Here is a 13,983-nt window from a genome sequence, read left to right on the forward strand (position 1 = left end):
TGCCAAGATACTGCATCTTTATCTTGGAGTGCTTCATCATACGTTCAGGGATCAGGTTCATGTTTACCCGGGATCAAGTCCGAAGATTCTCCCAAAAATATGAATCTCTCAGGTTGCCTAACAACCCTCTCACTACGACGAGACATTGTCTGTAACTGTGCATCATTTGTAACACGTGTTGCAGTTTCTTGTGGTACTTCATCTTGTACTGTTGGTACTAAAGTAGACGTGTTCTCTCTCATTTCTTCTAGAACAATTTTACTTTTGGGCTTGTGGTCCATTATATAGTCTTCTTCTAAAAATTGGGTATTGGTGCTAACAATGACCTTCTGATCTTTATGACTATAAAATAAACCATCTTTCATTCCTCTAGGATACCCGACAAACACGGGAACTTCTGTATGAGATTCCAACTTATCAGCATCTGCTTTCAGCACATGTGCTGGACTATCCCAAATTCGAATATATCTCAGACTAGACTTTTTCCCATTCCATAATTATGTGGGAGTAGAGGGTACTGATTTAGAAGGTACCAAGTTCAGAATATGCGCTGTCGTTTCCAGAGCGTATCCCCAAAATGAATTTGGTAATTCTGAATAACTCATCATCGATCTAACCATCTCCATAAGAGTCATATTCCTTCATTCTATCACACCATTCTGTTGGGGTGTACCAGGTGCGGATAATTGGGATTGAATCCCAGATTATGATATGTAATTCCTAAACTCTCCTAAGAGGTATTCGCCACCACGATTAGACCGTAGTGTCTTGATACTTTTACCAAGACGTTTCTCCACATCAGCCTTGTACTCTTTGAATTTATCAAAGCACTCAGACTTGCGACACAACAAGTAAATGTATCCGTATCTTGAATAATCGTCTATAAAAGAGACAAAGTATTCAAAACCACCTATTGCCTGGATAGACATAGGACCACACAAATCAGAATGAACCAGTTCTAACAAATCTTTGCCTCTATACCCCTTGGCCTTAAAAGGTCTCTTGGTCATTTTACCTTCCAAGCAAGATTCACAGGCTGAAAAGTTTTCCACCACTAATGAACCCAAGAGTCCATCAGCTATAAGCCTTTGAATCCTACTTAAGTTAATATGACCAAGCCTTATATGCGAAAGATATGTTTGGTTCATCTCCGAAGGTTCCTTTCTCTTATTGGAATTAGAAGATGTGTTATTAATTTCCATTTGTTGCTTTGTGGAAGAAATTGGATTTAAAGTATATAAATTGCCAACCAATGCACCAGAACAGATAATAACCCTATTTCTCTTTATAACCACATTGTTATTAAAAGAAACAGAATATCCATCCAAATAAAATTTAGAAACTGAAATTAAATTCTTTCTGAAACTGGGCACATAAAGACAATATTTTAAAATCAAACTTCTATTCCTATCAAAAGATAAGTAAACGTCTCCCACTGCAACAACCGCCACCTTAGTAGCATTGTCCATGTAGACGGTTATCTCTCCTTCAAATAGTCATCGGGTTTCCTGGAACCCCTGCAAAGAGTTGTAAACATTATCAATGGCTCCCGTATCTACACATTAGGTGTTGGTAGATAACACCGCTAAATATGTTTCAACTACTAGAGTATGAGATATAACTTTATTGTTCTCTTTCCTACGAGGACAGTCTGCCTTCTAATGTCCTGACTGCTTGCAGATGAAGCACTTACCCTTTGGCTTCTTCATTCCAGCTTTTTGTCCTATACCTTGAGGTTTATTCACCTTCTTTACTGAAATAGCCTGTTTCTTCTTCTTCTTGCTTTTCGACTTAGAAGTAGAACCATTTTCAGCATAGTGAATCTGAGAATTATGACGAAATAGCCCTTCTGCTTCCTGAAGTTCTATCAGCAGTTCCGCCAATGAATACATCCTTTTATTCATATTATAGTTCAGGCGGAAATGCTCAAAACTTCTGGGTAGCGTTTAGAGAATGATATCGATCTGGGCTTCCCCATCAATTTCTCCTTAAGGATTTGTATTTCGTTTAAATAAGCCATCATCTTTGGGATATGATCCCTTACGGGAGTCCCCTCTGTCATGGTGGTTATCATTAACTTTCTCATAGCTTCTTGCCTAGCAGCCCGATCCTGGTGACCAAAGAGATCCTTGAGATTGTTCATTATATCATAAGCTGTTGGTAAATCTTGATGTTGATGTTGCAGCACATTTGACATTGAAGCCAAAATGTAACACCGCGGCATCTCATCTGCCTTTACCCATTTCCTATGATTCTCAATCTCCTCTTGGGTAGACTCACTATTAGGCGCATTAGGGCACTCCTCTGACAGTACAAACTTATAGCCCTCAACAATTAGGACAATGTCCAGATTTCTTTTCCAATCTATATAATTGGGACCAATAAGTTTGTTCTCTTTCAGTATGATGGCCAGTGGGTTGAAAGTCATCCTAAGAATCACAAAATAAACTTTGGTCAAGACTCTAAATTTAAAATAATATTGATTCCTCAAACAATACTATTTAAATTAACCAACACCTCAAATCACCGTGAATTTTGCATGCCATGATAGTGTGGACGTATACAAAATCAAACATTTGCTGAAGTCAGAACTCTCTACTCATATAGAATTGCTGAATAGGTGTAAGCCTATTTTGAAGCATATTCAGATTCGGGTAGTCCAGCACATATGCTGAAGAGAGACAATGATAAGTTGGACAGGAATTCACTTGTTTGTGGGATATCCTAAAGAAATGAAAGTAGGTTTATAGTCTTAAAAATCAGAAGGTTATTGTTAGCATCAATGACCGATTTTTAGAAAAGGACTATGTAATAAACCTCATGCCCATAAGAAAATTTGTTCTTAAGGAAATAATAAAAGACATGTCTAATCTAGTACCAACTGTACAAGATGAGATACCAGAAGGAAACTGCAACACGTATCACAAATGATACACAATTGCAGAAAGTGCCTCATCGTAGTGGGAGGGTTGTTAGGCAACCTAAAAAGATTTATGTTTTGGGAGAGTTTTTGGACTCGATCCCTGGAGGACATGAACCTGATCTCCGGACATATGACGAAGCACTCCAAGATAAAGATGCAATATCTTGGCAAGGAGTATTGAATAACAGAATTAGAATATATGTATTCTAATAAAATCTGGAAGCTTATAGAACCATCAAATGGTATAAAAGCCTTTGGGTGTAAAAAGGTCTATATTAGGAAAAGAAGGATAGACAGGAAGGTAGAAACTTTCAAAGCAAGGCTAGATGAAAAAGGAAACTTTTTCACTGGTAGCCATGCTTAAGTCTATCCGGATTCTTTTATCTATTTGGCAAGTGGATGTCAAGACAGCATTCCTTAATGGAAGTCTTGAAGAAAACATCCATATAAAGCAACCAGAAGGGTTCATTGCAAAGGGCTAAGAGCATCTTGTGTGCAAGCTCAATCAGTCTATGGACTGAGGCAAAGCTTCAAGGTCTTGGAACATCCGGTTTATCAAAGTAATCCAGATCTATGGATTTAGTAACCGGATAAGTCTTGTGTATACAAAAGATGTGATGGAAACGTGGTGGTATTTCTTGTACTATACTTAGATAACATTTTTGGTAGTTGGAAACAATATCAAAATGTTGTCAGAAGTAAGGGTATGGTTGTCCAAACAATTCGATATAAAGGACTTGGGAGAATGTATATATTCTTGAGATCAAAGTAATAAGGGATCGCAAGAAAAGAATATTTTACTTATCCCAAGCTTCATACATCGGAAAATCTTGCTCGTTTTAAGCATACAAAACTCCAAGAAAGGTTTCTTACCTTTTCAGGATGGAGTAACTTTATCTAAAGATATGTCGAGACATCAAAGGAGATAAAGGAAATAAAGGCAGTTCTTTATGCTACGGCTGTTGGAAGCCTAATGTATGCTATGCACGAGATCAGAAATCTGTTTTACCAAGGGCATAGTTAGCAGATATCAAAGTAACCCTGGACAAGGACAGTGGACTGCAGTAAAGCATATATTGTAGTACCTTAGAGGCACTAGAGATTATATGCTAGCTTACAAGGCAGTTAATTTAGTTCTTGTAGGTTGCATGGATTTTTGACTTCCAATCGGATAGGGACAATAATAAGTCAACCTCTGGGTTTTGTGTTTACTTTAAGGAGGTAAAGTCATAACTATGGAAGAGTGATAAGCATAGGTGTTTTTCTGAACTCCACCATAGAAGCTTAGTATATGGCAAGCCTCTGAGGTAGCTATAAAAGCTGAATGACTCAATAACCTCAAGATAGATTTAGATATGATTTCTGGTTTGTCCAAAAATTATTACAATTTATTGTAATAATGTTGGTGCAGTAGCAAACTCGAAGAAACCATAAGTCTATAAGGCAAGTAAACACAATAGAGCGCAAGTACCACCCAATACGAGGAATCGTATAAACGAGGAGAAGTTGTTGCCGCCTAGATTGCATCAGGTGATGACCTATAGATCCTTTCACTAAGGTCCTTAAGGCAAGAGCTTTTGATGGGCATGTTGAAGGGATGGGAATCAAATGTATGGCAGCAGATATGGCAGCTTAGTCTTTTAGTATAAGTGGGAGATTGTTAGAGTGTATACTAAAAGCCTAGCTTTTGGTATAAACATTTATCTAGAAATAAGAAATCACATTGGTCAAATGTCTACATTTGTGATAAATGTAGTTGTTCAATTAATTTATATTGTAGATAACATGGTGTGTGGTGTCACACACAGAGGATCATGTTATCAGTACCTTATAAATTATAAACAGTAGCTCACGACCAAGATGGAAAGGAACAAACTATTTGAAAGTCGTAGTGTAATTAGGTATTAGTTTATCTTAACTATATAATTACACTAGTACACTTAAAGTGTATTGAGTAGGACCATTAGAGGTCGTTTCTTTTATACTGACTTTATAAAAAACAAAGACCTCAGTTATTATGGAAGTGTGTGCTCTTAATCCTAATATAATAACAAGCACATATATTTGATATTTATTTCTTTAATTTGTCAATGGGTGAGATTTAGTTCGATGAATCAATAAGCCTGATAAGTTGGGAAATGATATTACTTATAGTGTGTGTTGTTGATTATAGAAGGAAACTATGTCCTAGAGATACTAGGTTGAGAATGTCCCCAAGAGGAGCTCAAAAGGATTGTCATGTTAAACCCTGCAGGTGGACTTAGTCCGACATGACGATGAAGTTGAGTGGTACTACTCTTGGAGCTAGATATTAATTAAGTGAGTTGTCAGTAACTTACTTAATTAGTGGACATTTGTTATCTTAAACACAGGGAGACTAACACACTCATAATAAGAAGGAGCCCAAAAATATAATTTGGGATTTGTGTGGTAGTTCAATAATAATTCTCTAGTGGAATGAATTATTATTGATAAAATTAAGTTGTGTGTTCGGGGCGAACACGGGATGCTTAATTTTATCGGGAGACCAAAACCAATTCCTCCTCTCGGTCTCTATCGTAGCCTCTTATTTATAGAGTTCTATACCCACCTATACCCACCTTCTATACCCACCAATAAGGGGCCGGCCAAGCTAGCTTGGGAACCAAGCTAGGGCCGGCCTAGGTATAAAATTGGGTGGCTGGCCCTAGCTTGAACCCAAGCTAGTGGGGGCCGACCAAATTAAATTAAAAAGAGATTTTAATTTTAATTTTTATTATGTGGAAGAAATAATTTATTAAAGAGAATTAAAATTAAAATATCTCTCTTGTAAAAGATCTACAAAAGATTAAAGAAAGAGATTAAATCTCTTTCCTTATTTGTAGATTGGTGAGATATTTTATTTTCTCTTTAAAATTATCCACATGTTGATAAAATTAAAATTATAGAAATTTTCTTTTATCAACCATGAAGAGATTTTTAAAGAGAAATTTTATTTTTAAAATTTCCGGAAACAAATTAGGAAGTTTTAATTTGTTGATTAAAACTTGTCTAATTTATTTCCTCTTGATGTGGCCGGCCATTAGAGATTAATTGGGGAAATATTATTTTATTTTTCTCAATTAAATCATGTCAAGGGAATTAAGGAAATTTTATTGTAATTAAATTTCCTAATTTGCCTAGGCCAAGGAATATAAAAGAAGGGGTGAGGGTGCCTTCACAAGACACAACCTCTATTATTTTCTCTCCCTCTTTTGGTTCCTTGGTGTGGCCGGCCATCCTTTCCCTCTCTTCTTCTTGTGGTGGCCGAACCCTTCTCTTTCCTTGGAGCTCTTGTGGTGGCCGGATACTACTTGGAGAAGAAGAAGAAGAAGGAGAGGAAGTGAGCATCTCTTGGAGCTTGGTTAGTGTTTTGATTTTCTTCCTTGGTGAAGCTTTTTCTTTTGTGGCCGAACCTAGCTAGGAGGAGAAGAAGGTGGTTGGTGGTTTCTCATCTCGGAAGATCGTTGCCCACACAACGTCCGAGGTTAGAAGAGGAATACGGTAGAAGATCAAGAGGTTTTTCTTAAAGGTATAACTAGTAATTTTTCTTTCCGCATCATACTAGTTATTTTTGGAAATAATACCAAATACAAGAGGCTTACATTCTAGTATTTCGAATATGTTTTTCGAAGTTGTGTTCTTTTATTTTTTTTTCTTGTGATTTGATTGTTCTTTTTGGTTAACCTAAAGTTATTTTAGGAAATTAAATATTAGATTTCTATAAAAGGTTTTATCTAGTCGGTGGTGGTTGCTCCCATATCCAAGAAGGCCATGTGCCTCGCCACATCAGTAGTGGGAACCAATTATGGAAATTAATATTTAATGGAATTAATAACTTAAGGTGACTTGGGTCGAACGTGTTAAGTTCCGCAGGAGATCCAAGTCAAAACCTAAAAGAACAAATAGATTAAGTTTTGGATCAAACGTGTTAAGTTCCGCAGGCGATCCAAAATTTAATTTAAAAGAACACATGGTAGCTAGGAAAAGGTTCAGACCTTTGTACAAAATTTTTGTATAGTGGAACCTCTAGTTTTTCCGAGTAGCAACCAACATAAATAAGATTGTGCCCCTTCCAATGGGGAAGATCACACGCTCCTAGTTAATTTCCTATAGTCATTTAAAATGGAAGTTTGATCTAGTGATCCACAAACAAACTCATCCGATATGGAGGAAGGCACTCAGAGCCAACGCGCAAGTTTGTTTGCATCACTTACAAACCAGTAATGATGTAAAGCCCGAAAAATTCCCGAATTGATTTTAGAAATGTCCTATGATTTCTCTAGATTTTTATGATATTTTTACATAATTTTTGGAGTACCGGAAGTAGCAAAAACAAATAGGTCGCAAAATAGCTTATGCGGGAATCAAACCCGAGACTTATGGTGTAAGGGATAATGCTAGTAACCAGTTGAACCCAGCAGGGCCGTGCTGAAAGAAGAGGGAATCAATTATATTTATAATTGATTTTGGATGAATTAATTAGTAAATATAAATAAGGATTTAAATGAGAAGTTTTAGATTATTTCTCACCGTAGTTTTTCTCACCCGAAACCTAAAACCGCCGCACCTCTCTTCTTCCCCTCTTCCTCACGCACGGCACCCACACACCAAGCCAAGGGTCAAGGGAACATCTTCCGGCGACGACTCCAACATGAAAAAGGTTCTTCTCCGCGAGAGGAACGCGAGGACGTAAGCGGTTCGTCGAACGGAGCAGTTTTCCGGAAAACCTAGCGAATAGAATCGTAAGAAAACCTTGCGATTGAGGTAAGAAACCCCTCACCTGCAGTATAATTGCTCTCGCTTGTTAGTTTTGGCGTTAGTTCAGTAATTTTACAGTTTTCAGTTTTAGGGTGTGCTTTTAGTGCACACCAAGCATTCGGTAGAATACCCAGTTCAGAAGGATGCACCAATAGGCGTCCTAACAGCATGTAAAATATATTAGAAACATTTTATTCAGTTTATTATCAGTTATTACAGCTATATGGATCAGATATCCATTGGGTGGGCTCCCACAGTAGCCTCTAGGTTCAGATAACCTAGCTCTAGGTTCAGATAACCTAGAAAAAGCAAAATAAAATAAACGATAACAATTTTTATTTGGCACTGTACTTGGATCAGATATCCATGGGCTGGACCCACATCGTCCCTAGGTTCAGATAACCTAGTAACTCTGCTGGATTCGAACTTGTAATCCGGGTCTCGTAGGGATGCGCACACAGTAAATACAGTTGCCGGGCCCCAAACAACATGTTTAGTATTTTCATCTATTATTATATATAGTTTTCCAAATATGTAATCGATGATGGAAACACTAACTTAGTTTCAGTTTCAATTGATTATCTCGGTTAAGTTTCATGATTTGAGTTCATGACCGATTAGATGTATATGCATGACCGATTCAGTATGTATGCTTAGTTAGATACAGTATGCTATGCTCAGCTTGTTTGTATGCCATGATCAGTTCAGTACATGTTTGTATGCCATGCCACGTTGCCATGCTCAGTTCAGTTTTCAAATAGCATGTTTTGAAACCATACTCGCATCGTTGCATGTTTTTGTGAGGTATATGGTTTCTTACTAAGCTCTTTAGCTTACAGGTACTACTTTTCTTATACTGCAGATACAGGTAAAAGAAAAGTGGACTAACGGAGGCTGGAGGACAATGCTATGGAGGTGTGTGTGTGCAAGGGGTTTGGAATAAAGATCCTAGGAGTCGAAACAGTTTAATTCCAGCATTTACGTTGTTAGTTTATTTATGGTTTAGTCCTTAGCTAGTTAAATGTTTTAATCCAGTAAAACTATGCACTATTCAGTTTGTCCAGTTTAGGACGCATGTAGATTAATGTTAGATTGTTTTTCATATATCTAGAACCTATGTCTGTGAATTGTGGTACGTTCCAGTGCCTGGAATTTCTAAAATCAGAAACTCTGATTTCATATCAGAGTTGGATCGGTCGGCTGACCGATCCGTTGCAGTATCAGGGTCCTGGATCGGTCAGCCGACCGATCCAGAGGCATACAGTATGCTACTGTATGCTATCTGATCGGTCGTCTGACCGATCCAGCCTCTGCTGGATCGGTCCGCAGACCGATCCAGCAGGGCACAGAATCGTAGCAAGTATGATCGATCCGTGGATCGATCGGCAGCTAGCTGGGAAGATGGTTCTGAGTTCCTAGCTCCGATGGGAGGTCAAGTATTCCTCCTTAGCACATGTACACCAACCGGAAAGGGTCTTGAATCCTTCCTTATAACAGCATGGGTGTATCAGTTGTCAGATTAACCGAGTCAGTTAGTGAAATTTTATTTTACCCAGTTTCCGCACAGTACGGCACAGTAGCTACAGTAGTTAATGTAGCGATCCGGCTCACAGCCTAGTACCCAGGAGTCGGGTCGTTACAAATGAAGACCGTGGAATTTATTAAAAAATCACTCTCCTACTTAGTTATTTAAGGTGAGGAATTTTGACCTAGTAAGGACACATCACACACATAACAGTAAATAAAAGCAATAAATATGGAAATTATTTTCTAACTATTATGGTTTTTTCCATCACTGTCCTTCGCATGCTGCCAGCCCTAGGGTTCATGCCGTCGGGTCCATCGAGCTTCCTTTTTTCGCTGCGCTTCTGGTCCTCCAATAGTACCATGTCTTGCAAGGACACGATCCGCAATAAAAAAAATAGAATTTTACATATATTGATCATATATTCTATAAAGGAATGTACATGTAATCTATATCGAAACAAAAATGTAAAATCCTAAAACTAATACAGCTCCTGCTATATTTAATATATACAATCATGCACACACAAAAATGTCCTTGACATGTCCAAGGGTCCAATCACACACAATATCTGTAAGCCATAATAGTTGGAGCCTGCAACCACAGAGTTAGCATATCCTACTATTACCCTGCCTAAATTATGTATGACATCTGCATAATTAAACTGAAAATCAAACACACAGAGGCAAACCCTAGCTCTGATACCAATTGTTGGTTGGTCCTAGGAAGATCGTACCGGTTCTACTGTATAAAAATTTTGTACAAGTGTCGAACCTTTCCTAAACAACCTATAGTGTTCTTTAGAAATTAAATTAGGGATCACAAACGGAACTTAACATTATTAATTCCAAATTTAACTTATCTGTTCTTAATGGTTTAGATTTGGATCGCAAACGATGCTTAACATTATTGATCCAAATCCACCTATGTTATAAATTCAATTAAATATTAATTTTCAAAATTAGCTTCCAGGACTACATGGCGAGGCACTAGTCCTTCTTGGGTATGGGATCATCCACCATCGCTTAGACAAAGCCTTTTAAGGAAATCTAATATTTAATTTTCTTATATAACTCTAGGTTTAACCAAAAGGAACAATCAAATCACAAATTCAAAAAAACAAAAAAAAATACAAACTCGAATCATAAATTCAAAACTCTAGAATTATGCCTCTTATGTTTGGAAATCATACCAAGAAAAACTAGCATGATGCAGAAAATAATTACTAGTTATACATTTCTTTTTATGCAATGATCTCTTGATCTTCTGCCGTATTCCTCGCCTCATCTTGGATGTCGTGTGGGCGACGAACATCCAAGATGAACACCACCCAAAAGCTCCTCCTCCTTCTCTAAGTTTCAGCCACAACCACCACCAAGGAACAAAAGAAAGCAAGGGGAAAGGAAAGGGGAGAGGGTCGGCCACAAGAGAGAGCACAAGTAAGAGAATAAGAATTGATACATCATGAGGCCTCTCCTCCCCTTCTTTTATAATACTTACCCAAGGCAAATAAGGAAAGATTTTTTTACAAAAATTAAAATCTTCCCCTTGATTTCCTTTCCTCCTTTTATTTTCCTTTTCCTCCTCTTTTATTCTCTTAATGGGCGGCCCCTTGCTTGGAAACCAAGAAAGGGTGGCCGGCCCCTATAGAGAGGGAGAAAAATATTTTGTAAAAATTTTATAAGCAAAGAAGGAAAGCTCTTATAAAATTTTACAAGCTCTCTTTTAATTTCCTAATGTGATGTTTAAAAAAGGAAAGTTCTAAAAATTAAAACCAAATTTTAAAATTTAAAACATCTCTTCTAAAATTTTCTTTTTTATCATGGTTACAAAAAAAGAAAGTTTCAAATTTAAAACTCTCTTTTTAAAACCCATGTGGACGGTTAAAAAAGGAAAGTTTTAAAACTTTCTTTTAAACCATGTGACCTAATTCAAATAAGGAAAGTTTTATAATTTTAAAATCTCTCTTTTAAAACCTGTAGATATCTACAAAGAGAAGATTTTAGAAATTCAAAACACCCCTCTTAATTTGAATTATGTGTCCGGCCCCTTCATGAAGCATATGGCCGACCACCTTAAGGAGAATATGGTCGGCCCCTTTGGCTTGGTCACCAAGCCGTGGGCCGACCCCTTCTTGGACACCAAGATGGGCTTCTCATGAGTGGATATGAGGCATTAATGAGGCTACGACAGGGACCTAGAGGATAAATTAGTTTTTGCCTCCCGACGAGCTTGAGTATCTAGTGTTCGCCTTGAACACACAACTCAAGTTCATCAATAACAATTCATTCCACTAGAGAGTTATTATTGCACTACCGCATCAATCCCAAATTATATTATGGGCTCCTTCTTATCATAAGTGTGTTAATCTCCCTGTGTTTAAGATATCGGATGCTCACTAATTAATTGAGTTACTGACAACTCATTTTAATTAATGTCTTAGTCTAGGAGTAGTACCACTCAACCTTATCGTCATGTTGGACTAAGTCCACCTGTAGGGTTTAACATGACAATCCTTATGAGCTCCTCTTGGGGACATTATCAACTTAGATTACTAAGACACAGTTTCCTTTTATAATCAACAACATACACTATAAGTAATATCATTTCCCAACTTATCGGGTCTTTTGATTTATTTAACTAAATCTTACCCATTGATAAATTAAAGAAATAAATATTAAATATATATGCTTGTCATTATATTAGGATTAAGAGTACACACTTCCATAATAACCAACATCTTGTTCTTTTATTTAATCAGTATAAAAAGAAACTGCCTCAATGGTCCTACTCAATATATTCTAAGTGTACTAGTGTAATTATATAGTCAAGATAAACTAAAACCTAATTATACTACGACTGTTCTGATGGTTTGTTCCTTTCAATCTCGGTCGTGAGCTATTGTTTATAATTTATAAGGAACTGATAGCATGATCTTCTGTGTGTGACATCACACACCATGTTATCTACAATATAAATTAATTGAACAACTACACTTAGCATGTAGACATTTTTGACCAATGTGATTCTTTATTTTAAAAAAAATGTTTACAAAAGCTAGGCTTTTAGTATACACTCTAACATCACCATTTCTTAAATTATTTTCAAGATTCACACAAGAACTCATCAATTCATCATCATCCAATGAAACTAATTTTGCAACATCATACAAGAACCCAAATATAAATCAAAATATTACAATTATTCAAACCTACTCTCAAATGCCCAAGAGCAATATTGACCACTAAGATAAAATAATCTATTTGAAAATATTCTTTCGGTGTTTGATTTTCCCTTTCAATATTAACAATCTCATCAAAATGCCTCTTTCTACATATTTTACATTTTATTGGAAATACAGACTCAATTTTCATATTAGATGCTATTTTTTTTTGTATCAACTATAGCAGAAGATCATTTTCTCTATATTTTCGAAAAAGGAAACAAGACCAGATAATTATTTTGTAGCAACTTCAAGACACAAATCCTCTGACTGTGATTTTTTTGATAAGTTAATTTTATGTAAAATAACATGCTAAGTAACAAGGCTTAATATAAATTTAAAACTTGAAAGTTCACTAGATGTTAAAGTTTCAGCATCTCTACTTAATTGGTTGTCTTCACTTATTTATGCTAATTTGAATAAAGCTTCTCTGATTTGCGAAGCTTGAGATAGTATTGCTTTGACTGTTCAATATGACTTTCCCATCTTGTAGTTGACAATAATTTTAAAGTTAATCATCAATATATTCAAGCAAAACATTTGATCTTTTTGTTGAATTAGAGAACACAATGTACATACATTGACATGTTCCAAAAAAATGATTTTGCTTTAGTACAAGAATTTGCATGTCTCAAATAACTATAAGTTAAGAGAATGAGAACCATATGGCAAGTAAAATGCTCTAGGATTAATGTCAAGCAATCTCCTTTGCAGACCTTGATTTTTTTCTTTCATATTAGAACTATTATCATAACCTTACCATCTCACATTATCAATATCAAGTTTTAAAGATTGTAAAACAACTTTCAATTCATTGAAAAGACCTAAACCAGTTGTACCTTCTACATTTAAAAATTTAAGAAGTACTCTTCTATTTTAATTGGAGGGTCTGAAACATCTATACATCTTAATATGATAGTCATTTGTTCTTTGTGTCTTGCATCCAGTGTACAATTAAGAATTACTTAAAAATATTTTGCCCTTTTTACTTTTTTAATTATTGCATTCTTGAATTTGGAGGTTAGAATAGATATTAACTCATTTTAAATTTTATGACTAAAATAATGATGATGAATCTTTTTAGCTTGAATGAGTCAAAAATGCTATTGCATTATTGAATCAAAATCTGCAATCATTTCAAGTAGACCCAAAAAATTACCATTACCATCTTCATAAATTTTGTTGTGTACCACGAAATACCAAATTATGTAGCAAGACATCTGACAATAACAATTATTCTTAGTATTATGTATTTCCAATGTTTTGTATCCTTTTTAATATGTTCTTGAATTTCCTTGTCAATTGGTAATATTTTCTTTAATCTCATTTGTACTTCAACAAAAGCCCTCATACTAGTGAGGTGTTCAACACTATTTTCATGTTGTTTAAGCTTTCCACATAAATGTTACGGTCATTAACTCATTATCTTGCTAAATTACTTTTGGTGTGTATTAATTTAAATAACTTATAACAAATATAAAATACTTTGTCCAACTCCTTCGAGTACACTAACAATTTTCGATCATGAGTCTC

Source organism: Zingiber officinale, chromosome 6A (genome assembly GCF_018446385.1).
Source record: "Zingiber officinale cultivar Zhangliang chromosome 6A, Zo_v1.1, whole genome shotgun sequence".
In the NCBI taxonomy this organism is placed as follows: Eukaryota; Viridiplantae; Streptophyta; class Magnoliopsida; order Zingiberales; family Zingiberaceae; genus Zingiber; species Zingiber officinale.